Here is a 12,298-nt window from a genome sequence, read left to right as displayed (position 1 = left end):
ATGAGGTAGCTGTGTGAGTAAGATTAGCGACCCTAGTGGCCGACACAAACACCGGGCCCATCTAGGAGTGGCACTGCAGTGTCACGCAGGATGGCCCTTCCAAAAAACCCTCCCCAAACAGCACATGACGCAAAGAAAAAAAGAGGCGCAATGAGGTAGCTGTGTGAGTAAGATTAGCGACCCTAGTGGCCGACACAAACACCGGGCCCATCTAGGAGTGGCACTGCAGTGTCACGCAGGATGTCCCTTCCAAAAAACCCTCCCCAAACAGCACATGACGCAAAGAAAAAAAGAGGCACAATGAGGTAGCTGTGTGAGTAAGATTAGCGACCCTAGTGGCCGACACAAACACCGGGCCCATCTAGGAGTGGCACTGCAGTGTCACGCAGGATGTCCCTTCCAAAAAACCCTCCCCAAACAGCACATGACGCAAAGAAAAAAAGAGGCGCAATGAGGTAGCTGACTGTGTGAGTAAGATTAGCGACCCTAGTGGCCGACACAAACACCGGGCCCATCTAGGAGTGGCACTGCAGTGTCACGCAGGATGTCCCTTCCAAAAAACCCTCCCCAATCAGCACATGATGCAAAGAAAAAGAAAAGAAAAAAGAGGTGCAAGATGGAATTGTCCTTGGGCCCTCCCACCCACCCTTATGTTGTATAAACAAAACAGGACATGCACACTTTAACCAACCCATCATTTCAGTGACAGGGTCTGCCACACGACTGTGACTGATATGACGGGTTGGTTTGGACCCCCCCCAAAAAAGAAGCAATTAATCTCTCCTTGCACAAACTGGTTGATAAAGAGATAGTAGTATACTCGTAACAACTAGTATGACGACGGTATAAAGAATGAAAAAAAAACCACGGTTAGGTGGTATATAATACAATTATGGTTGGACGGACTGCCTGCCGAGTGCCGACACAGAGGTAGCCACAGCCGTGAACTACCGCACTGTACACTGGTTGATAAAGAGATAGTAGTATACTCGTAACAACTAGTATGACGACGGTATAAAGAATGAAAAAAAAACCACGGTTAGGTGGTATATATTATAATACAATTATGGATGGACGGACTGCCTGCCGAGTGCCGACACAGAGGTAGCCACAGCCGTGAACTACCGCACTGTACACTGGTTGATAAAGAGATAGTAGTATACTCGTAACAACTAGTATGACGACGGTATAAAGAATGAAAAAAAAACCACGGTTAGGTGGTATATAATACAATTATGGTTGGACGGACTGCCTGCCGAGTGCCGACACAGAGGTAGCCACAGCCGTGAACTACCGCACTGTACACTGGTTGATAAAGAGATAGTAGTATACTCGTAACAACTAGTATGACGACGGTATAAAGAATGAAAAAAAAACCACGGTTAGGTGGTATATATTATAATACAATTATGGTTGGACGGACTGCCTGCCGAGTGCCGACACAGAGGTAGCCACAGCCGTGAACTACCGCACTGTACACTGGTTGATAAAGAGATAGTAGTATACTCGTAACAACTAGTATGACGACGGTATAAAGAATGAAAAAAAAACCACGGTTAGGTGGTATATAATACAATTATGGTTGGACGGACTGCCTGCCGAGTGCCGACACAGAGGTAGCCACAGCCGTGAACTACCGCACTGTACACTGGTTGATAAAGAGATAGTAGTATACTCGTAACAACTAGTATGACGACGGTATAAAGAATGAAAAAAAAACCACGGTTAGGTGGTATATATTATAATACAATTATGGATGGACGGACTGCCTGCCGAGTGCCGACACAGAGGTAGCCACAGCCGTGAACTACCGCACTGTACTGTGTCTGCTGCTAATATAGACTGGTTGATAAAGAGATAGTATACAATACTACTAATATACTGGTGGTCAGGCACTGGTCACCACTAGTCACACTGGCAGTGGCACTCCTGCAGCAAAAGTGTGCACTGTTTAATTTTAATATAATATTATTTATCATGTACTCCTGGCTCCTGCTATAACAACCTGCAGTGCTCCCCAGTCTCCCCCACAATTATAAGCTTTATATACAATACATTGATGTGCAGCACACTGGGCTGAGCAGTGCACACAGACTGAGTCACTGTGTGACTGTGTATCGTTTTTTTCAGGCAGAGAACGGATATATTAAATAAAACAAACAACTGCACTGTCTCTGGTGGTCACTGGTCACTGTGGTCGTCAGTCACTAAACTCTGTCTGCACTCTCTTCTAATCTACAGTATCACAGCAATCTCTCTCTCTCTCTCTCTTCTAAATCTAATCTAAATGGAGAGGACGCCAGCCACGTCCTCTCCCTATCAATCTCAATGCACGTGTGAAAATGGCGGCGACGCGCGGCTCCTTATATAGAATCCGAGTCTCGCGAGAATCCGACAGCGTCATGATGACGTTCGGGCGCGCTCGGGTTAACCGAGCAAGGCGGGAAGATCCGAGTCGCTCGGACCCGTGAAAAAAAAAGTGAAGTTCGTGCGGGTTCGGATTCAAAGAAACCGAACCCGCTCATCTCTAAACGCCACACAACGTATATAACACCACACAACGTATATAATGCCACACAATGTATACAACGCCACACAACGTATATAACACCATACAATGTATATAACACCACACAATGTATACAACGCCACATAGCGTATATAACACCACACAACGTATATAACCCCACACAATGTATATAACTCCACATAACGTATATAACACCACACAATGTATACAACGCCACACAACATATATAACACCACACAATGTATACAACGCCACATAGCGTATATAACACCACACAACGTATATAACCCCACACAATGTATATAACGCCACACAACGTATATAACACCACACAATGTATACAACACCACACAATGTATACAACGCCACACAACGTATATAACACCACACAATGTATACAACGCCACATAGCGTATATAACACCACACAACGTATATAACCCCACACAATGTATATAACTCCACATAGCGTATATAACGCCACACAACGTATATAACACCACACAACGTATATAACCCCACAAAATGTATATAACTCCACATAGCGTATATAACGCCACACAACATATATAACACCACACAACGTATATAACCCCACAAAATGTATATAACTCCACATAGCGTATATAACGCCACACAACGTATATAACCCCACACAATGTATATAACTCCACATAACGTATATAACAGCTACAGCCTACATCATGTATATAACGCCACACAACGTATATAACACCACACAACGTATATAACAGCTACAGCCTACATCATGTATATAACGCCACACAACGTATATAACGCCACATAGCTTATATAACGCCACACAACGTATATAACAGCTAAAGCCTACATCACGTATATAATGCCACACAACGTATATAACCCCACACAACGTATATAACACCACACAACGTATATAACAACTACAGCCTACATCACGTATATAACGCCACACAACGTATATAACCCCACACAACGTATATAACACCACACAACGTATATAACAGCTACAGCCTACATCACGTATATAACGCCACACAACGTACATAACAGCTAAAGCCTACATCACGTATATAACGCCACATAATAATATATAACGCCACACAACGTATATAACCCCACACAATGTATATAACAGCTACAGCCTACATGACGTATATAACGCCACACAATGTATATAACCACAAACAACGTATATAACACCACACAACGTATATAACGCCACACAACGTATATAACCACAAACAACGTATATAACACACACAACGTATATAACACCACACAACGTATATAACGCCACACAACGTATATAACGCCACACAACGTATACAACGCCACACAACGTATACAACACCGCACAACGTATATAACACCACACAATGGGGGTAATTCTGAGTTGATCGCAGCTTCAAGTTTGTTAGCAATTGGGCAAAACCATGTCCACTGCAGGGGGGGCAGATGTAACATGTGCAGAGAGAGTTAGATTTGGGTGGGTTATTTTGTTTCTGTGCAGGGTAAATACTGGCTGCTTTATTTTTACACTGCAAATTAGATTGCAGATTGAACACACCCCACCCAAATCTAACTCTTTCTGCACATGTTACATCTGCCCCCCCCATCCCCCCTGCAGTGCACATGGTTTTGCCCAACTGCTAAAAAAATTCCTGCTGCGATCAACTTGGAATTACCCCCAATGTATATAACACCACACAACGTATATAACACCACACAGCGTATATAACGCCACATAACGTATACAACGCCACACAACGTATATAACAGCTACAGCATACATCATGTATATAACATCACACAACGTATATAACGTATATAATACCACACAACATATACAACGCCACACAACGTATACAACGCCACATAACGTATACAATGCCACACAACGTATACAACACTGCACAACGTATATAACACCACACAATGTATATAACACCACACAACGTATATAACGCCACACAACGTATACAACGCCACATAACGTATACAACACTGCACAACGTATATAACACCACACAATGTATATAACACCACACAACGTATATAACACCACACAACGTATATAACTCCACATAACGTATACAACGCCACACAACGTATATAACGCCACACAACGTATATAACACCACACAACGCATATAACGCCACACAACGTATATAACACCACACAACGCATATAACGCCACATAATGTATATAACAGCTACAGCCTACATCATGTATATAACGCCGCACAACGTATATAACACCACACAACGTATATATTGCCACACAACGTATATAACACCACACAACGCATATAACGCCACATAATGTATATAAAAGCTACAGCCTACATCATATATATAACGCCACACAACGTATATAACACCACACAACGTATATAATGCCACACAACGTATATAACGCCACATAACGTATATAACAGCTACAGCATACATCATGTATATAACACCACACAACGTATATAACGCCACATAATGTATATAACAGCTACAGCCTACATCATGTATATAACACCACACAACGTATATAACGCCACATAATGTATATAACAGCTACAGCCTACATCATGTATATAACACCACACAACGTATATAACGCCACATAATGTATATAACAGCTACAGCCTACATCATGTATATAACACCACACAACGTATATAACGCCACATAATGTATATAACAGCTACAGCCTACATCATGTATATAACACCACACAACGTATAACGCCACATAATGTATATAACAGCTACAGCATACATCATGTATATAACGCCACACAACGTATATAACACCACACAACGCATATAACGCCACATAATGTATATAACAGCTACAGCCTACATCATGTATATAACGCCACACAACGTATATAACACCACACAACGTATATAATGCCACACAACGTATATAACGCCACATAACGTATATAACAGCTACAGCATACATCATGTATATAACACCACACAACGTATATAACGCTACATAATGTATATAACAGCTACAGCCTACATCATGTATATAACACCACACAACGTATATAACGCCACATAATGTATATAACAGCTACAGCATACATCATGTATATAACGCCACACAACGTATATAACACATCACGTATATAACTCCACATAATGTATATAACAGCTACAGCCTACATCATGTATATAACGCCACACAACGTATATAACACCACACAACGTATATAATGCCACACAACGTATATAACGCCACATAACGTATATAACAGCTACAGCATACATCATGTATATAACACCACACAACGTATATAACGCCACATAATGTATATAACAGCTACAGCCTACATCATGTATATAACACCACACAACGTATATAACGCCACATAATGTATATAACAGCTACAGCCTACATCATGTATATAACACCACACAACGTATATAACGCCACATAATGTATATAACAGCTACAGCATACATCATGTATATAACGCCACACAACGTATATAACACCACACAACGCATATAACGCCACATAATGTATATAACAGCTACAGCCTGCATCATGTATATAACGCCACACAACATATATAACACCACACAACGTATATAATGCCACATAATGTATATAACAGCTACAGCATACATCATGTATATAACACCACACAACGTATATAACGCTACAAAATGTATATAACAGCTACAGCCTACATCATGTATATAACACCACACAACGTATATAACGCCACATAATGTATATAACAGCTACAGCCTACATCATGTATATAACGCCACACAACGTATATACCACACAAAGTATATAACAGCTACAGCCTACATCATGTACGGTATATAACGCCACACAATGTATATAACACCACATAACGTATATAACACCACACAACGTATATAACGCCACACAGCGTATATAACACCACACAACGTATATAACACCACATAACGTATATAACGCCACACAACGTATATAACGCCACATAACGTATATAACGCCACACAACGTATATAACACCACACAACGTATATAACACCACACAACGTCTATAACTGCTACAGCCTACATCATGTATATAACGCCACACAACGTATATAACACCACATAACGTATATAACGCCACACAACGTATATAACACCACACAACGTATATAACACCACACAACGTCTATAACTGCTACAGCCTACATCATGTATATAACGCCACACAATGTATATAACACCACACAACGTATATAACACCACACAATGTATATAACACCACACAACGTCTATAACTGCTACAGCCTACATCATGTATATAACGCCACACAATGTATATAACACCACATAACGTATATAACACCACACAACGTATATACCACACAAAGTATATAACAGCTACAGCCTACATCATGTACGGTATATAACGCCACACAATGTATATAACACCACATAACGTATATAACACCACACAACGTATATAACGCCACACAGCGTATATAACACCACACAACGTATATAACACCACATAACGTATATAACGCCACACAACGTATATAACGCCACATAACGTATATAACGCCACACAACGTATATAACACCACACAACGTATATAACACCACACAACGTCTATAACTGCTACAGCCTACATCATGTATATAACGCCACACAACGTATATAACACCACATAACGTATATAACGCCACACAACGTATATAACACCACACAACGTATATAACACCACACAACGTCTATAACTGCTACAGCCTACATCATGTATATAACGCCACACAACGTATATAACACCACACAATGTATATAACACCACATAACGTATATAACACCACACAACGTATATAACGCCACACAGCGTATATAACACCACACAACGTATATAACACCACATAACGTATATAACGCCACACAACGTATATAACGCCACATAACGTATATAACGCCACACAACGTATATAACACCACACAACGTATATAACACCACACAACGTCTATAACTGCTACAGCCTACATCATGTATATAACGCCACACAACGTATATAACACCACATAACGTATATTACACCACACAACGTATTTAATACCACATAACGTATATAACGCCACACAACGTATATAACGCCACACAACGTATTTAACACGACATAACGTATATAACACCACACAACGTATATAACACCACACAACGTCTATAACTGCTACAGCCTACATCATGTATATAACGCCACACAACGTATATAACACCACATAACGTATATAACGCCACACAACGTATATAACACCACACAACGTATATAACACCACACAACGTATATAACACCACACAACGTCTGTCTATAACTGCTACAGCCTACATCATGTATATAACGCCACACAACGTATATTACACCACATAACGTATATAACGCCACACAACGTATATAACACCACACAACGTATATAACACCACACAACGTATATAACACCACACAACGTCTATAACTGCTACAGCCTACATCATGTATATAACGCCACACAATGTATATAACACCACACAACGTATATAACACCACACAATGTATATAACACCACACAACGTGTATAACTGCTACAGCCTACATCATGTATATAACGCCACACAACGTATATAACACCACATAATGTATATAACACCACACAACGTATTTAATACCACATAACGTATATAACGCCACACAACGTATATAACGCCACACAACGTATTTAACACGACATAACGTATATAACACCACACAACGTATATAACACCACACAACGTATATAATACCACATAACGTATATAACACCACACAACGTATATAATGCCACACAACGTATTTAACACAACATAACGTATATAACACCACACAACGTATATAACACCACATAACGTATATAACGCCACACAACGTATTTAACACCACATAACGTATATAACACCACATAACGTATATAACACCACACAAAGTATATAACAGCTACAGCCTACATCACGTATATAACGCCACACAACGTATATAGCTGTCAGCACAGCGTACACATGTCAGCATAACACACACACACACATACTGTATATGTATATAGATCTCTCCCTCACTGACAGACTCATCACTGATTCTCTCACTCCCCGATATGTCAGGAAGATGAGATGTAACACAGGGATTCTTCAGGAGGGAAATAGGAAAACTACATAATCAGAATATTAATAAACCTCTCCTAAGGGGATGACCAGGGGGTGACATAATGATGTCATCACCGACGCGTGGCTTGCGTCACATGAACAATAACGCCCAAACAGACAATCGGATGAACATTTGGATTACACCTCCAGTGTGTAGAATGTAATAAACTACAGAAATGTTCCTGTCACTTGTTACCGTATCTGCTGCGGTCGCTCCTCGTGTAACGCCAAGAACCAGGGATTCATATTTACTTACTAAAGACGTATCACATTTACATCTCTATAGATTTACCAAATTATTACACTCATTTATATGTACAACCGTGACAATCAGAAACTCCCGTGCGAAGAACAGATAGAACAGCTAGTATATATATATATATCGGAGAGGAGCCGTGGCGTATCTATAATGGGTGCAGTATGTACACTGCACACGGGCCCCTGGGTGCAGAGGGCGCCCACACCGCATTTTGTCTATACTCCCCCTTCTGGTGTCCATTGGCGTCTCCACGTGTGGCCTCCTCCTCCTCCTCCTCCTCCTCCTCCGTAGCCGGCAGCCAGTCAGTGCTCTGAACACTAGAGAAACTCTGGCGCAGTGCCAGTCTAAAGAGCTTGTGCAGGTCTCCAGAAAAATGGCTGCCGCCCCATTTTCCCGGACATCTGCGCAAGCGCTGTGAGTCTCTCTAGTGTTCAGAGCACTGACTGCGCTGCCGGCTACGGAGGAGGAGGGGGAGGAGGGAGGGGGCGGTCCACACGCGGAGACTGCACTCGGGTCCCCTCCTCCGTAGATACCGCCCTGGAGAGGAGCCCTGCCGATGGGTCGGTGTGGTACATTACCACATAAGATGCATGCTGTGCGATGGTGGAGGCCATAGCAGTCCCGGCGTGGAGCGGTATCCCCATTGGATACATCGATGTTTCCGATCCCCAGATAAGTGGACAGTCCGGCGGGAGTACTGGGATATAAGAGATAGTAATGTACGTTACACATGAGGATACAATGCGTCAGACACACTCTAAGGGGGTCATTCAGATTTGATCGCTGCTCTGCATTTTCACACAGCGGGCGATCAGGTAGTGACTGCGCATGCGTATGCACGTCAATGTGCACGCGCGTCAGACAACAACAAGGATCGCCGGTCAGCGACGGGATGGTGCGAAAAATCTGATCGCACGGGCGTGCGCAAGGTGATTAACAGGAAAAGGACGTTTGTGGGTGGTAACTGCCCGTTTCTGGCAGGGGCGTAACTAGAAATTTTTCTCCCCCAAGCGAAAACATTCTCTGGCGCACACACCGCAATGTCCGTGATACATTATACCACACACCGTAATGCCTGTGACACATACCGCAATGCTCGTTATACCCTATGCCACATACCGCAATGCCCGTTATACCCTATGCCACATACCGCAATGCCCGTTATACCCTATGCCACACACCGCAATGCCCATTATACATTATGCCACACACTGCAATGCCAGTTATACCCTATGCCACATACCGCAATGTCCGTGATACATTATGACACACACTGCAATGTCCGTGAAACATTATGCCACACACTGCAATGTCCATGAAACATTATGCCACACACTGCAATGTCCGTGAAACATTATGCCACACACTGCAATGTCCGTGAAACATTATGCCACACACTGCAATGTCCGTTGTACATTATGCCACACACTGCAATGTTATACATTATGCCACACACCACAATGTTCGTTATACATTATGCCACACACCGCAATGCCCGTTATACATAATGCCACACACTGCAATGCCCGTTATACATAATGCCACACACTGCGATGTCCGTTGTACATTATGCCACACACTGCAATGTCCGTTGTACATTATGCCACACACTGCAATGTCCGTTATTCATTATGCCACACACTGCAATGTCCGTGAAACATTATGCCACACACTGCAATGTCCGTTGTACATTATGCCACACACTGCAATGTTATACATTATGCCACACACCACAATGTCCGTTATACATTATGCCACACACCGCAATGCCCGTTATACATAATGCCACACACTGCAATGTCCGTGAAACATTATGCCACACACTGCAATGTCCGTGAAACATTATGCCACACACTGCAATGTCCGTTGTACATTATGCCACACACTGCAATGTCCGTTATTCATTATGCCACACACTGCAATGTCCGTGAAACATTATGCCACACACTGCAATGTCCGTTGTACATTATGCCACACACTGCAATGTTATACATTATGCCACACACCACAATGTCCGTTGTACATTATGCCACACACCGCAATACCCGTTATACATTATGCCACACACTGCAATGTCCGTGAAACATTATGCCACACACTGCAATGTCCGTTGTACATTATGCCACACACTGCAATGCCAGTTATACATTATGCCACACACCGCAATGTCCATTGTACATTATGCCACACACTGTAATGCCCGTTATACATTATGCCACACACCGCAATGCCCGTTATACATTATGCCACACACTGCAATGTCCGTGAAACATTATGCCACACACTGCAATGTCCGTTGTACATTATGCCACACACTGCAATGTCCGTTGTACATTATGCCACACACTGCAATGTCCGTTGTACATTATGCCACACACTGCAATGCCAGTTATACATTATGCCACACACCGCAATGTCCATTGTACATTATGCCACACACTGTAATGCCCGTTATACATTATGCCACACACCGCAATGCCCGTTATACATTATGCCACACACTGCAATGTCCGTGAAACATTATGCCACACACTGCAATGTCCGTTGTACATTATGCCACACACTGCAATGTCCGTTGTACATTATGCCACACACTGCAATGTCCGTGAAACATTATGCCACACACTGCAATGTTCGTTGTACATTATGCCACACACTGCAATGTTATACATTATGCCACACACCAAAATGTCCGTTGTACATTATGCCACACACCGCAATACCCGTTATACATTATGCCACACACTGCAATGTCCGTGAAACATTATGCCACACACTGCAATGTCCGTTGTACATTATGCCACACACCGCAATGTCCGTTGTACATTATGCCACACACTGCAATGCCAGTTATACATTATGCCACACACCGCAATGTCCGTTGTACATTATGCCACACACTGCAATGTCCGTGATACATTATGCCACACACCGCAATGTCCGTTGTATATTATGCCACACACTGCAATGTCAGTGATACATTATGCCACACACTGCAATTACCCTGAGACATTATACCACATACCACAATGCCCGTGATATAGTATACCACACACCGTAATGCCTGACACATTATGACACACACCGCAATGTCCGCGATACATTATACCACACACCGCAATTCCCATTACACATTATGCCCTACAGTAAGGCTTCTAATTACTTTTAAATTACCTGCTCGTTGCCAGGGGTTTCGTGCCCAGGGTGTCATGCTCGTTGCCAGGGGTTTCATGTGGTAGGTGTCATGCTTGTTGCCAGGGGTTTCATGCGCTGGGTTTCAAGTTTGTTGCCAGGGGGTAATATTTGTTGCCAGGGGTTTCATGCACT

The sequence above is a fragment of the Pseudophryne corroboree genome, unplaced genomic scaffold, assembly GCF_028390025.1.
Source record: "Pseudophryne corroboree isolate aPseCor3 unplaced genomic scaffold, aPseCor3.hap2 scaffold_865, whole genome shotgun sequence".
NCBI lineage: Eukaryota > Metazoa > Chordata > Amphibia > Anura > Myobatrachidae > Pseudophryne > Pseudophryne corroboree.
The sequence above is the reverse complement of the archived record's forward strand: the minus strand, read 5'-3'. Positions refer to the sequence as shown.